The 16,710-nt window shown below is 40.3% G+C and overlaps 1 protein-coding gene across 1 annotated transcript in view; it reads left to right on the top strand.

Annotated features, from left to right (window-relative positions):
- Window positions 1-16,710, top strand: part of gpc5a (glypican 5a) — an 88,810-nt gene that overhangs the window by 26,107 nt on the left and 45,993 nt on the right. The gene's annotated exons all lie outside the window — the stretch shown is intronic.

Below are 16,710 nucleotides of genomic sequence, written 5' to 3'. Positions count from 1 at the left end.
AAGTCAGGGATATCCCTCATCTCCTAGAAGAAAAGAGCCAACAGGTGGAGTCATGGACTGAACCAGGAAAACCAAGAAAAGTATCCAGATACCTGTCCTGGTGGTCACATACAGCTTGGAGTTTTATAGATGTAAACAGCTTCAAGTTTCTGTAGTGCCCACTTTTCTTCTGGGGCTTTAATCCAGATGTGTGATCCATCTATAAACCCCCTGGTTTTGCAGCTGGGTTTTGAGCAAGTCAAGGCCATCTGCCTGTTGCTCCTCCTCTGCTATTGACACAAATAACTCAGGACAGGTATCAGCTCCTCAGAGACTCTGTGGAGAATTTTCCAGACAGTGCTCTTTGGGATGCCAAATGGAAACCACCTGATATGAGGCTCCGCTGTCCAGCCGGAATAAATATAGCAGGACATCAATGGTGTGACTCCAACCATGATGACGCAATTGGTTCAGCACCCTCATCAAACCAGCTAGTGATTCCCGAATTGAGACGAAAAAGACAAAAATCTGGGCAAGTGTCTTGCTCAGTACTAAGAAAAAAAAAAATGTAGCAGGGGAATAAACTGGTTCAGGGAGCAGTAATGGGTTGCCATGCCTTCATTCTCTGGAAAAAAAAAAAAAAAGAATGAATTCTTATTTATGTAAAATTAATAAAATGAATAATTAAATGTAATTTATAAATAAACTATTGCAAGCATTTAATTATTGATCGATCGATCATTATTTTTGAAAAGTACTTTTATTCCAATTCCAGTGGCAGTGTGGAGAGGTGAGGGAATGTCAGCCAACTGGCGAACTTACTCACAAAAGTCTACAGTAATTGTAATTCTGTCTGGTAATATTTTTTTACGAGCATATAAAAATGGCAGATACGCCTCTTTCTTGAAGTGGCCTGCTCTTCTTTTTCAATTAATTCCCAATGGAAGGTAAGCGTAAGGAAAATAGCCACCACTAGTTCAGCATCCGTCCTGAAATAAATTAGTGTGTCGGTACAGAAACAGTTGTCAAGTGCACAGCAAACTAAACATTAAACATGGTGATGAAAAGCTGTCTCAAATGCTCTTCCTGCTGAGGTTCCTTTTCCATTAAAATGTGCCTAGTGTGTCAGCTTCTTTCCGATTGAGGGGGAGTTCTAAGAGAAAAGGTAGAGTGCTAAGAGATGGAGAGCACTAACAGATGAGATACAGTGCTAATAGATGAGAGACAGTGCTAACAGACGAAGTAGACAGCTAAAAGATGAAAGAGAAGGTACAGAGTGAACAGATGAGGAAGAGTGCTAAAGGATGAGATACAGACCTAACAGATGAGGTAGAGGGCTAACAGATGAGGAAGACTGTTAGGAGATGAAGAGCACTAACCAATGTGGTCCAGTGCTAACAGATGAGGAAGAGTGCTAACAGACAAAGTAGACAACTAACAGATGAAGAGTGCTGAAAGATGAGGAAGACTGCTAGGAGATGAAGAGCACTAACCAATGAGATACAGTGCTGACAGATGAGGAAGAGTGCTGAAAGATGAGATACAGTGCTGACAGATGAGGAAGAGTGCTGAAAGATGAGGTACAGTGCTGAAAGATGAGGAAGAGTGCAAGGAGATGAAGAAGAGCACTAACCGATGTGGTCCAGTGCAACAAACGAGGTAAAACATGTTCTAAAACATGAAGTTGAAGCTAACAAATGAGCAAGAGTGCTTACAGATGAAGAGTATAAGGTAGAGAGCTAACAGATGAGGTACAGTTCTAACAGATGGAGAGCACTAAGAGATGAGGTAGAGCGCTAACAGACGCTAACTGTCTTTCACTTGTCAGAATGCAAACGTGAAAATGCTAACCCTTGTTCTTTGACACTAATTTAGCGTTTAGCATGTTGAGGGTGTGTGAGTCATTTGGCTGTGTGATTTCCTCAGTAAATGAGCGAGCGCCGGTGATACAGCGGGTTAATTTAGCCCGCGTTCTCTCTGACGAGCTAACAGCTGTTTGTCTGTGATCTCCACCTCCACCGTGCACTAACGCTAGCTCATTAAACTTACACATGGTGAGACACACACACACACACATACACACATACACATGCAGTGTCCTCTTTGTCTGTTTATTTCTTTATTTAAGAACAGCAGAAGGTGGGTCTCTCTCACACGCTGCCCTTTGTGTGACGGCCGAGATGAACGAGCCGCTCGCTCATAGTTCAGAGTTCACACACGTACACACAATTAGAACGAACAAGAAAAAAATCGAACTGAACAGAAAATGTGCCAGGATTATTGGCATAGGCATGGGAAATAATAGCATTTCTTCATGAAACATTTGTTAGCAAAATTATTGGCACCCAATGACTAGATAAATAATTGCACACCATGATAACTATACAAGAAAATTTGTTTTAGTAAGTTAGAAGGAAGGCAAAGAATATCCAAATGACCACAGTTTTCATCTTTTCCCATGGGATCATCAAGTTTTAAAATTAGCTGTTAGAAAACAATGTCAATAACAGTACACTGTTTGGAACAGTTACACTAAAAGAAGGTCTTCTGGCAAGAAGCCCACTAAACACACCTCCTGAACTTCAAGCCTTTGGTAAGTTCATTTTTAAAAAAAAATTGGAACATTGATGTTTGAGGGAAAAATTACCAGTGATGTTTTGGGGTGGTTTTATGAAGATTGACGGCATAATTATTTCCAGTACCAGCCTGAAACCCATTTACCTCTGCCAGGAGATTAGGACTGTTTAACTCTAGATCAGGACCCTAAACACAGACATTTCATTCTCTCAGAGGTGTACCAAAATAGTACTAGTGGGGGTGCCAATAATTCTGAGAACAGCGCACTACATTAGAAAATCTGTTTATAAAGAAAAAAAGACTGTACAGTATCACCATGTGTATCAAACTCAAAATTACAATGACTAATTCTTATGAAGGGTGCCAATAATTCTGGAGCTGACTTTAAATATACAGATAGACATAAATGTACAGTGACATAGAAGGAATGACAGACAGATAGATGGTTTATTGATGCTGTATGGAAAACCGCAGTCCTTCTACCCCATAGTTCAAAAAGTGCCAATGCAGTAAATGTATTTTTTTTTAAATAAAAGGTGTGTGTGTTCAGTATCTTGCTCCTCGCTGTGCACCACATTCTAAAATGTTCTGCTCGTCTGTTCTGTCCCCAAGAGGATGTTTAATTAGAGCCGTCCTGGTTCGAGTCCAGCGTGAGGAACTGCCGCTCAGCTTCATTAGCTCTGGGCCGAGCTAGCCAGCGGAAAATTACAGCCGGTTTTAATGTATGCGCTCTGAATGCTAATCGTCTCACTTCACCTAGGTGTAGGGCACATGAAAATCTCTAGGAATGCCCCGAATATAATAAAAAAACAACAGATATTAATGTAGAAAAAACATTAGTAAAAAGTGTAAAAATTGTGGTCCAGATTAAGAGAATCATCTGGAAAGGCTGTGTCTCAAACTGCATGCCGCTAACCTAAATAGTGTTTTGACACACTAACCCAAGCTAGCCAGTGGAAAATTACATCTGGTTTTAATGGACATGTTCTGAATGCTAATCGTCTCACTCCACCTGGGCTAAGCAAGTTCATAAAGCGCACTGGGGCAAGAAAAAGAGTTATAAGTCCCCCTCATCAGCAAATTACACCTTCTGGTCCCAGCAGATGTTCCCTAAAAAGTAAGTGAGGTGAAAGTATACTTTATTTTAGTGCCACTACTTTCAGCTTTCAGTGCAAGTTTGCAGTTCCATTTTATCCAAGGATGGGTTAAGGGCTGTATCCCATGTAAGGGTGGTGTCCCATAAAAAAAAAAAACAGTCACGTCAAGTGGGTTTTATTGTCCTTCCACTACATATACCTTGTATTCTTTGAAACGAAATGTTGTTTCCCTAGAACCATGTTGCAACACGTAACACAGTAGTACAATACACAAGTCTACATAACGTGCAGATATACTGCAGCAATACTGCTGAAAGCAGCAGCAAAAAGAGTCTTATAAATAGTAAAGTGTCTAATGCTGCATTATAAAGTACAGGTGTGCAGTAATGTTACTTGAGGCATGCTGGGTTAAGGGTTTAATTAACGCAGGTGAGTGTTGGGACGCAGCGGTGTGTTGAGTATTCTGACTACCTCAGGAAAGAAGCTGTTGCAGAGTCTGGTGGTGGGGGTGCAGTCCTATAAGCTGTTTCCTGTAAGGGTTGTGCCCCTTTGAAGGGTCATATCCCCTATAAGGTTTGTGTCCCCTATATGGCATGTATCCTTGACAAGAGTTGTCTCTCCAATAAGGATTGCATCCACTGTAAGAATTGTATCCCCTATAAGAGTTGTCTCTACTGTGCCGCATGACCTGTAAAAGTCGTCTTTCCTATAAAAGTTGTGTTCCCTATAAGGGTTGTAGCAAATATAAGTGTTGCAAGCCCTATAAAGGTTGTCTCCACTTTAAGGCTTATATCCTCTGTAAGTTTTGTATCCCCTATAAGGGTTGTATTCCCTGTAACGGTTGTCTTCCTTACAAGATTTGTATTTTCTGTAAGGTTTGTATCCCCTTTAAGGGTTTTATTCCCTATAAGGGTTATCTCCCCTTTAAAGGTTGTATCCTATATAAGGGTTGTAACCCCTATAAGAGTGGTCTTCCCTATAAGGGTTTCATTGCCCTATAAGCATTGCTTGCACTATGAAAGTTGACTCCCTGTTAAGGGTTGTATTCCCTATAATGGTTGTATTCCATGCAAGGGTTGTATAGGTTATTAGAGTTGTATTCCTTATCAGGATCGTATCCCTTATAAGGTTTGTGTATCCCCTATGAATCTTATGAGGCTTGTGTTCACTATAGGAGATGCGTCTCCTGTGATGACTTGGTATCTCTTGTAAGGTCTATGCCTTTATATGGGCTGTGCACTTTGAAAAGTTTGTGGCCACTTTGAGTTGTATAGCCTATAACGCCTGTGTCCCCTATGCCACTTAGCATCCTGTATCAAGTTTCCATTTTCTCGACAACTCACGTTGTCTTTTGTGGTCCAGTGGTCAAGTAACATGGGTTTGATCCTGGTTCTGTATGAATGCTGTCCAGTTCATTGCTAGTTAGCCTGTATCCAGTGTAGCAGTATAGTTAAATTTGCTGACACTACAGAGATTAGCCACAGCCTTGAAGATAATGAATGACTAGCTGTTATTCCTGTGGATAATTAGCTTAAAAAAACAACATTGCTACTGAAATGTGGTCTTGTTTTTTAACAAAAAAAAAAAAAAAAGCTACATGATGATGTGACAAATAGACAGTTTTTGCTGAAGATGATATGACATACCAAGGTAAACGTGTTGACCTAGTAAGTCAGCAGAGAGGGATAAGATCCAGTAAAGTACAGCACCTGATTACTCAAAGCTAGGGTACTTCCCAGTTGTTGGACATGGCTAGTTACAGTAGAATCTTTAAAGTTTTAACTTGAAAATATTGAATAATATTAAAATAGTGAAAATATTTTAGTGGCTAACGGGCTAAGTCTGTTTGCTGAGACTACTTAGTGTTAACAATGTTAACATGCCCTAGCTAGCAAAATAGCTTTTTGTCACAGCAACAATCCCTGTTCTTCTTTAGAAATTTCTTGATCAGTGTTATGAGATGAATGAAGGAAAGAATGAGACCTGCCCTTGGTGGAGTTCATGATTTTGTGGGTGCATTGGGCATTTCATTTGTTTGACCTTTGACCTGTGCAAGGTGAGCTTCCTGGAGAAATCCAGAGAGTATACTTTTTTTCCACTCCTATTTGATGGTATGTGTTTCTGTAGCTTTGTTGAGTCTATCAGGTTGGAGGAGTTGCTTTACCATCTTGTTATTCTCTAAAGGTCACACGGCAGGCTTTCGGGGAAGATCATGCAGTGATCTGATAAAACATGGAGAGGGTTGAGAAATGTTTCGACTCGCTTGGCGGTGAGTGTGTTTGATCTGCTTGCGATCTGAAACTAAGTTATTGAAGAGCAGCTACAGGAGCTTTCTGAAGTTGAACCTGAAAACCTCTTGGAACAATAAACCCTGTGAACTGGAGCTTTAAAACCCAAGGCGAAGGTGTAGAGATGGAGCAACAGTCAGTAACTGGGCTAACATGATGATAATCATCATCATAATCATAACAGAACAACAAAGGAGGACACATCCAGAGACCTGCCATTTGGATGAAAGGCATCATTTAAATGAAGTACTGAGTTGAAATAAAATCTGTTTTCAAGATGAGCGTTGTATTGCGATTCCTCACAGCTACTTATTTGCTCCTCTTTTCTGTGTTGAGATGTTTATCATATAGAGACTCCATTCAAGCGTTCTTCTGTAGAGAATTTCAGTGAGCGTCACTGATTTTTTTAGAAACTTTATACAGTTTAAACAGTTTCGGATTGACTGACAATGTTGGACAATTATTGAATTGAATTCCACCTGACTGCTGCTGATGTCATAACGGGTGGTAGAGCAGCCGACCAATCAGCAGCTTTGATTCGACTCGCAATCATTAATCACACTTTTTCTTTTCTATTCATTCATTTCTCTCTTTCCACCGTCCTTGTTCATTCTTCCATTTTTTTTTTTTTTTTGCGTTCCTTCATACTTGCTTTCTTTCACCGTCTTGTCTTCTGTCGTACAGAGACTCCATTCAAGCGTGCTTCTAAAGAGAATTTCAGTGAGCGTCACTGATTTTTAGCAACTTTATACAGTTTAAACAGTTTCAGATTGACTGACAGAATGTTGGACAATTATTGAATTGAATTCCAACTGACTGCTGATGATGTCATAACGGTTGTTACAGCAGCCGACCAATCAGCAGCTTTGACTCAACTGGCAATCATTAATCACACTTTTTCCTTTCTATTCTTTCATTTCTCTCATTCCACCGTCCTTGTTCATTCTTCCGTTTTTTTTTTTTGCATTCCTTCATACTTGCTTTCTTTCACCGTCTTGTCTTCTTTCTTTCACACATTTCTTTCTTTGTGATGTTAAACTTTCAAACTTAATTAAAAAGTCTTTTTCTTTCGCCTCTGCCTCATCGATTTCCCTTTAATCCTTTCTTTTTTTCTTTCTCTGAGGCAGTTATTTCTATATCATTTTTTTTGTTCTTTCTTCCATTCCTTCTATTTTTTCCTTTTCCTCTCTTTTTTGATCATGTGATTTTGCACTTTCAGACTACAGAAAGAGTCTTATTTAAAATATTTCTTTCTTTCATCCCTACATCACTCTTGCAGGCACAGTCTTTTCTTTAGAAAGTGCAAATAAAAGCTATAAAGTTGTGTTAAAAAATTGTTACATTCTTCCCTGCCCCTGAATACTGGTGCAGGATGCCTTTGGAGGACTGTGCTTTGCCCTGGGCTCAGCCCTGATTGTCTTCATATCATGTAATTGCCCCTGGTTTGAACCCCAGCTACACCTCTGACTCACTTCTGTTACGAGATATAAGTCGTTATTGGGCAGCGATGAGTCATTTGCATAAATTTGAATAAATGTGGAGGTGGCGTGGATCTAATACATAACGGAGTAGTGTGTGGAAAAAACATAGTCAGAGTGTCCATGATGACGAGGAGAGTGAGTCGTTATGTTCTACTCAGGAGGGCTCATTTCATCGCGTTTCCACGGTAACAGCAGGTCGCTTGTTTTGTCGTGCTGGTCTTTGTGGCCCATATAGTGAATAGGGTGTGGTTTGGGACACATCCACAGTGGGCTGATGATGTTTATGTGGCCTATATTTGGAAAGGGCGTATGGTTTGGGACACATCCGCAAATGGCGTTTATGTGGCCTATATAGTGGAAAGGGTGTATGGTTTGGGACACGACCACAATAGTGGGGCAGTGAGCTGTAAAATTGAGCTGGAGAGGGTATTAGTGTGGGCGAGACACCTGACCAGGACATGAGGCATCGGCTGACATGCCAGCTCACTCATGAGGAAATGTTTATCATCCTGTGCTAATGATGGGTTTCCCCTTTTAGCAGAGATTCATATGCAGTATCCCAAACCACACACCCTATTCCAGGGCTGTCTAAAGTCTGGCTCCTGGGCCACGGTTTCTCTCTTAAACTGTATGATAGGTGGCACTAAGACCAACATGTTGCAATTTTTCCTTTCACCTGTTGGTGGCAGCAGACTGTGTTAACACAGTTAGCTAAATTGCAAGAGCACAGTTAAGGGATTTAATACCATTAGACACTATGAAACCAATCATAGGTTAATCAATGTAAAATATATTCAGAGGGCAGAGAAACTGAAGCAGCTGGATGCTATCTTTTGCAGAAGCATCTTTTTATCAGAGCAAAAGGGGTGCAAGACATTAATAGAGATAATAAGTGGCAAAGCTTCCAACCACTAAGCATTGAAAAACTTTCATGAATTCTTAAGTAAAGAAAAAAGATTGTTCATTTGGACAGCTCTATTCATTACATAGTCCACATAAAAACCATCAGTCCGCTGTGGACGTGTCCCAATCTACACACCTTATTCACTGTATAGGTCACATAAACACCATCTGTATGGATAAAATGGAAAGACAGTATGTATCCACACAGCTGTCTGTATTAAACTGCCTGTATGAATGCATAACACTGTGATGATGTGATGGAAGGATCCATTTCGTTTTGGAGATGGGGGGGTTACAGAGAGACAGATCTTCAGGCCCTCTGAAGAGCTGTAATTTAAAATTCATTCCCAGCAGCTGGAGCTCGACTGCCTGCTGTTCTCTCAGTGTAACACGTGTTGTCTCTTCACATCTGGAAATCCGTGCCTGCTACGCCTTATTTATGACCTGCTGCGCTACTGCGGGCATCCCTGGCTACTGGAGCAGATGTCACACACCATTATTTTTTTTATAATGGAATCATTCAGCAAAAATAAAAATATCCGCAATGTCCCTCTTACTCCAGGCAGACAGAACATGTTCGGTGCCTGAGGTATGCTTTGTTAGTTTATGCGCTCATGCTACAAGGCTTGATCATAGGATATCACAGCAGTTTAACTAATGTTATCCAGCTTGCTAGCAAACCTTGTGATTGATCTCAATCACGCAAAATGCCAAAAAGCTAAACATTATCCAGCTTGCTATAGAGCTGTGCTGATTGATTAGCATCTGATAGATAGCTACTGCTGGATACGGAATGTTAGCTAGTTATTTAAGCTAGTTATTTAGCTGGCTAACTTAGCTAATGTTGCAATAGTTTATCTAAGGTCAGCTAGCTTTGTTTTAAATCACAATAATTCAGTTACCTGAAAGTTATATTGTTATATATGCTACTGCTGGAGATGTAGCTAGCTAGCCTAGCTAGTTAGCCGGCTAATTTTAGTGCAGCCCAGCTATTACAGTGTGGGGTTAAAATATTTGTTTTCTGCTACATGAAAGCTAAATCAGGGTAAAAAAGTGATGTCAAATAATCAGATCAATTTGCAATTGGCTGATTAAATTAATCTCAAATGGGTATTTTGTACCTGTTAGTTGGCTAACAACCAAGAAATTTATTTTGAACTGTCATTCTTTTAGTAATATACCAACGCATTTGGTTACATGCTAGCTGGCTAAATTATTAGCCTCAGAGTGTGTCTCAATCAGCTCGCTAGCTCCCTAATTTGTGAATCAGTAGATCGTGTATACGAGTTCAGGCACTGGTAAGGACCCTGGATCACTACACATTTGGACACTGATGACTCAATTTCCAGCAACATGACTACGTATTAGCATTGTAAAACATCAATTACAGCCAGGACCGATATCTTTGACATTATATGTCGTATAAATTTGTTGACTTGGTACTTCAAGCAGGATCATAGACTACATGCTTCAGAAAATGTGACGTCATTTCCAGTAAGGGAACATAGTGAGCATCGATAACCCCTGGTTTTTGCGATGCATTGTGGGATATTTTAGCGAGCAAAAGCCCTTAAAATGGCCGACTCTCTGATCAGTGCCCTGCCTATTGAACTAGGGAGCTGATTGAGCCGCACCCTCAGTCTTTAGTGAGCTCATGGTGAGACATAACGTTAACTGTGTTTTATGTTAATGTTAGCTAGCTACCTGAGCTGCCTCTGTTGGCTTAGACAGCAATTGCTGCTTTGTTCAAACTCATCATGTTTACCATTTCTAAGAATTTTCCCCATGAACAGCCCACTTTGTGGTAAAAAAAAAAAAGTTTCAGCCAGATATTGATATTTCTCAAGGGGTCATTCCTATGTTCCCAGGGTCCTATGTTCCCCCAGATTTATATGGCACGTAATGAACACTATTCCCCAGTTCAATATTCTGTTAGCACACATTAAGTAAACTTTTCAAAAGGTTTTTTATGTAGTCAGAACTAATTTTTTCAGGGAACTGGGGAATATAACACCCTTTGTCATGTGTTCATTAGGTGCCATGTAAATCTGGGGAACACAGGACCCTGGGAACATAGACACACTCCCTTTCTCAATATGGCAGAAACTGTAGAAGTTGGTTAGCGATCAATGCTAAGTGTACTTTTAGTCATAATTTATTTATTATTTTTTTGAGTAATTTACCACACATTTGAGGTAAATGTTGACGTTCCAGATAATTCTGTCTCGTTTCCACTGTCACTCTGTCTTCACTCTGTCTGTATTAATGACTTGTTCGCTACTTCACAAGTTGTATTAAAAGCATAATAGCATGTTAGGAGATCACTCTGATATAAACACTTCACTCTCAGCGATGGCAGGAAACGAAACCGAGGCGGAAACATATTCCAATTTCCTCCAGTCGGATCTCGAGGGAGTTGTGTTAACCTCCACGCTTCTCCTGTGTGCGCTGCGTTATGGCCGCCATATATTAAAGGTATATTTCTGACTGCGTAGGGAATTGTGGGAAATTGCCTGATGGATCGACAGCGATATAGAGATTTGTGTAGCTGAGGAGTGCTGTCTGAGTGATGCGTTCCTCTGTGTGTGTGTGTGTGTGTGTGTGTGTGTGTGTGTGTGTGTGTGTGTGTGTGTGTGCGCGTTAGGCTTTTATTATTATTTATTATTTATGAGGGTCTGTTCACTCTCTGACCACAGATATGAGAGAATTGCACTTTTGGAGGACATAAATCGCTCTAAAACGCCACTTGTGTCTCATACACCCCCTGCCTTCCTGTTCTGGAGGATTATTTACGACCTGCTGTAGTACAGACCCTATAATCTGTTAGCGTACTGTAAAGAAATGCTCAGCAAATGTGTAATATTAATATCAACCTTACCGTGTATGAAAAAAAAAACATAACCTCTAGTTTTATGGTAAATGTAATAAAGAAAAGCTGAAAGAGAGAGATTTATTAAAAAGACAGTAAGAAGGTCAACGTGTAGCTAGCATTTAGCATTTATAGTTTTACGTATACATGCTAAAGGTAAATAGTTTGTAGAATTTCCTTGTAACTAGCTAGCTATAGCTATAGTATCTATAATAATATAATAGCTATAATTTCCTAATAACTAGCTAGCTTGAATAACATCACTAACTCAGGAGACACCGAGTTTTGTATTGTTAACTTATTAAGAAGATGAACGAAAGAATAACGGCGAATGCAAAATGCTAGCAGGCACCAAGCTAAAGACCTAAAATGTAAACATAACCTCAAGAGCTTTGGAGTACTTTTATTATGGATTATTATTCATGATATGCTATGATCAAACTAGCTAGCTACTTAGCTAGTTTTGCACTAAAATATTTATGCTAGTCTGGGTATTAGCTAGTCAGCCAAGTGTTTAGTGGTCTATAGCTATGTACAGAAATGATATCCAAGATACCCAGTATTTAGCTGTAGGCATGTTAGTTAGCCAGGGGATTGAGACATAACCATCAGTGTTGTAGCTAGCTAACACACCAACACACACACACACACACACAGTTTGATCAATGTTTCATGAGCGGGAGGCTGTTATTGATCAGGACACACAGACAGCTGGTTAATGGAGCCCGGCTTCCTCCTATCCCTCCTGTAGTGTGCACCACCTAGCAATGTTCTGCCCCATTATCCCTAGCTGTCTTGCACGTAGGAGTGTAAATGACCTTTATCGGCTTTAGCGGGAGGCTAGCGCTGTTAGCGCACGCTGTGACTGACTGATGTCTATGTGTCTCTGTTGTGCAGTCAACGTAACCACACACACACACACACACACACACAGTTGCAGGAGTGTGTGCATGTGACAAGTGTGTGTCACAAGGGACTCATTTGTTCTTAATTTATTAACAACAAGAAAGAAAGATACATACTACTTGGCTAATGGTGTTAGCTAGCTAGCAGGCTTTAGAATGAAGGAAAGAAAGACAAAAAAAAGAAATGGCTAGTGCTAGCTACCTGGCTTTGCATTTAGTTTAGGTTGACAGATGATGTGAAAGAAAGAAAAGCGTTTAGCAGGCTTTAGCTATGACATGAATAAAAGAAAAAAAGAAGAAATTAAAGAAAAAATGAAAAGGATTTTAACTAAGTAGTATATGGTGTTAGCTACCTGGCCTAGCATTTAGCAGGCTTTAGCTATGACAAGAATAAATAAAATAAAGAAAGAATGAAAAAGAAACAAAGAAAGAAAAGGATACATACTACTTGGCTAATAGTGTTAGCTAGTTGGCTTGGCATTTAGCAGGCTTTAGCTATGATGGAAAGGAAGGAAGGAAGGAAGGAAAGGATGCATACTACTTGGTTAGTGGTGTTAGCTAGTTGGCTTGGCGTCTAGCAGGCGTTAGCTATAATATAAATAAATAAACTAAAGAAAGAATGAAAATGGCGTTAGCTAGCTGGCTAAGTGTTTAACATATGTAGCTCTAGCTATAACTTGTTTCTGCCAAGTAGGTCAACATTCCTCAGCAGCCTTAGCAAGCATGCTAATGCTAAAAAGTGCTGGCGTTCATTATTTATTTATTTATTTGTTTGTTTATTTTTACAGTTGGAGAACTCTGACTCATTTCGTTGCTCAGCAAGTCAGGCAGCTTGAGGTGGGAGTTTTCTTCTGCTTTTGTCCTCCAGCCTCTCGGAACTTTCTGCCCGTCTTTGTCTCGGGTGCTTTGTTTACCTGGCGGCTTTAATCCCGGATTTAGCCGTCTGCTGCCGAGCGTTTGCTGGCGCTAAAGCTCTTAGCTTTGTTCAAACAGAACGCGAGGAGTCAGAGCCAAGGTCTCTCACGCTGATAATCCTCCATCTCGCGCGCCTCAGAGCGACCTCGTAATCACGTTACACCTCCTCCTGAAATACAAACCCCAGAAAAAAACAAAAAAAAACCCAAAAACACACCACTGACGTGGAAGAGTCACGCAGCCTGATGCTAATTCTGTGTGCGTTGGTGTCTCGCACTTCTTTCTTTTCTTTTTTTTTTTTTTTTTTTTTCTTCTCCCCCCATCGTTCTTTTGGAAGGGCGTCCATGTTGCTTTCTCCTTCTGCCTCAGAAAACACACAGTAGTATAGCCTATTATTAGCCTATTATTAGCCTGTTATTATCTTGTTATTAGCGTTGTTAACATAAGACGCCATTTTCTATTTTTGCTCACGCAGCTCTAATATTTTCTTTTTTTTTTTTTAATATTGTTTATGTGAATATTTTGAAGAAGGAACATGACAAAAACAACACGCTACATTTAGCCAAACTAGTGCATCAAGTTAGATATATGCTACCTGTAGCTATATAGCTAGCTAGCTAAGTGATTAGCCGCAGCGAAGCGTTTTCTGTCACCTGACAACTTCTTTATTCTCTGTTCTATATACATGGTGTTCAGTACATATATTTATTTAAATTGTCATTACATAACTGTGTGTGTGTGTGTGTGTGTGCGTGCGTGCGTGTGCACGCACACACACACACACACTCGTGTCTCCCTGAGCTCCACAATAAGAGACAGCACCATCTGGTACAGCTCTCATCTGCATCAGGTTTATTTTTACCTCAAAAGTGGTGGCTCCTGTCAACCACACACACACTCACTCTCTCTTTCTCTCTCTCTCTCTCTCTCTCTCTCAGGTGAGAGAGCCTTCTGTACATTACTGTTGTTAAAGAAATAAACAGATTAAAGTTCTTAAATTGTCCTGATTGTGAAGAAATGAAGAAGGAATGAAAGGATTCAAAGACAGGAAAGTAAAGGAAGAAAGGGGGCAAGAGAAAAATTGACGGAAGGAAGGAAGGCAGGATGGAAGGACAAAGGGGAAAATAGAAAGAAAAAGGAAGAGAAGAAGGCAGAAAAGAAAAAAACATAAAAAGAGAAAGAAAGAAGGGAAAGAGGATGGTGAAAGGAAGGAAGAAGGAAAGGAAGAACAACAGAAGGAATGATGAAAGCGTAAGAAGGACAAACATTTAACAAAGTAGAAAGGAAGAGGATTAAATAAGAAAGAAAATAGGGTGAAACAAGGAAGAAAGATTGGGAAAAAAGAAATGGAAAAAAGAGACAAAGAAAGAAACTACGAGGAAAGAAAGGGAATGGACGTAATGGAAGTAAATAAATAAATGAATAAAGACTTAGTTTAGGGAGCACATCCTCCCTACGTAGGCAGCCTCCTTCTGAATGGAACACTGTTATAGCGCATACTTTAAAATAATGTGTGTTAAATATTGCATTACCTCTCACAGCTGTGTAAATAATCAGTTCTGTTAGTGTGTGTGTGTGTGTGTGTGTGTGTGTGTTTGGAAAGCCTGTAGCTTGTAGCATCCACACACACTTTCTCCTTCAGGGCATTATACCTTTCAGTCACTCACTCACTCACACACACTGTAGGCAGGAGAACTGATCATGTGTGAAGAAGCAACTTGACTCTCATAACTCTGTGTGTGTGTGTGTTTGTGTGTGAAGTTGCTGAGGTGTAGGGAGTTTGTTTACTTCTTTTCATTCCCTCCAAGGTCAGCGAGTGAGGGAACAAGGGTATAAGATCTGTTCACCTGGAAAGATTCAGGACGTTGCACGTCTTCTCCCAGCCATCAGACCTGTCTCTCTCTCCCTGTCTGTCTCTCTCTCTCTCTCTCTCTCTCTCTCTCTCTGTATCATCCTTCTCACTCTCTCTCTTTCACTCTGTCACTCTCCCTGTTTGTCTCTTATTCTCTCCCTGTCTGTGTCTTCCAACCTGTCCAAGACTTGTCTGTCTGTCACTCTCCCTTTCTCTCTCTCTGTCTCTCACTTCCAGACTCTCCTGGTCTGTCTGTCTCTTTCTCTCCCTCCCTTTCTCTCCTATTCTGTCTGTCTCTTTCTGTCCTTGTCTGTCTGTCTTTCTCTACCTGTCTGTCTGTCTCAGTCTTTCTCTCCTTGTCTGTCTCTCTCTTCCAATCTGTCCAAGACTCTCCTGTTCTGTCTCTTTCTCTCTCTGTCTGTCTTTCTTTGCAGTCTGTCTGAGAATTGTCTGTCTGTCTCCCTGTCTCATGTTTTCAGTTTTCTCTCTGTTTTGTCTCAGTCTATCACACTGTCTGTCTCTCTATATCTGTCTCTCTGCTTGTTTTTCTCTTTCCTGTCCTGTCTCTCCCCTTCTTTTTCTTTCTCTGTTTCTTTCTCTTGTTCTCTCCCACAGTTCATCTTTTCTGTCTGTCTCCCTATCTCTGACCATGTCCCCTTCTCTCTGCATATCTGTCACTCTCAACCTCTTCTCCTTCTTTCTGTCTCTCACACTCTGTTTCTGCCTCTCTGCTTCCATCTCTTTACCTCTCTGTCTCTGCCTCTCATGTTTCTCTCTCTCTCTTGCTCTGCGTTTTCTGTCTTATCCCTCTGTCTCATTCTTCCTCCATCACTGTCTGTCTTTCTGTCTGGCATTTTTCTCTCTGTCTGTTTTCTGTCAGTCTGTATCTCTTTCTCTATTACTGTCTCTGTCTTTCTTTCTGTCCCTCCCCCTCCCCTTCCATCGTCCCTCCGGTATAATCCCTGTGTCTCGGCTCAGAGCACTGCTGTTTTATTGAATGGTCTTTTTATCCATTCACTCGTTTATCTGCAGGCTTGTTCTCTTTTTCTTCATGTTCAGCCGCTCCACTTCGTGTAATGTCCCCAAAGGACACAGATTTTCTCTGTCTCTCTTTCTGTCTCTCTCTCCGTCTCTCTCTCTGAACCAGCTGTGCTGGTGTAACTGTATTAGAGTCAGAATTAAAACACAGATATGCTGCGTGTAGGTGTGATGATTTACGAGTGTGATGATATATCGTGATAATCAGAAACTCTGATGTCATAAACCTCATGCTATTAAAACACATTTCGTTTATATACCTTCACTACTTAGGGAGCGACCTGGAGGGAGAGTTAATGAAGTGCCCTTTATTGCATTATGGAAAATTGCCTTTAGATATTGCTCTTTAAGGAATGAGGGCTAAACAGTCTCTCTCTCTCTTTCTCTCTCTTTCACACACACACAAACAAAATGACACAAAATTTTAATTTTATGCTTCGCAAATCAAACTTTTTGTAAATTCATAACTTCATTTTGTGGTGCTCCCTCAGAGACGGCCCCGCCCACTCAGCTGTCTGCAGCTGTGATTTCAAACGATTGTTGACGTAAATTGCAATTCCTAATCGCAATGCTAACATTGTAGAGAAAAATTGTTATTCATTATTGACATGTATGGTGTAAAGACGTAAATTGTGAGTGGTAATTGCAGCATAAACGTAAAACCGAATTTTATTCGTAAAGTTTTAAATTGTGATCTGTAATTGCAAAATAAAATTGTCAATGTCATCAATTTTGATTCGTTATCGAAAACTAAAAAAAAAAGTCATCGATTTAGATTCATAATTACATCATCAATGTAAAGATGT

The sequence above is a fragment of the Pangasianodon hypophthalmus genome, chromosome 26 (genome assembly GCF_027358585.1).
Source record: "Pangasianodon hypophthalmus isolate fPanHyp1 chromosome 26, fPanHyp1.pri, whole genome shotgun sequence".
Taxonomy (NCBI): domain Eukaryota; kingdom Metazoa; phylum Chordata; class Actinopteri; order Siluriformes; family Pangasiidae; genus Pangasianodon; species Pangasianodon hypophthalmus.
This window is presented reverse-complemented; position numbering and strand designations above follow the sequence as displayed.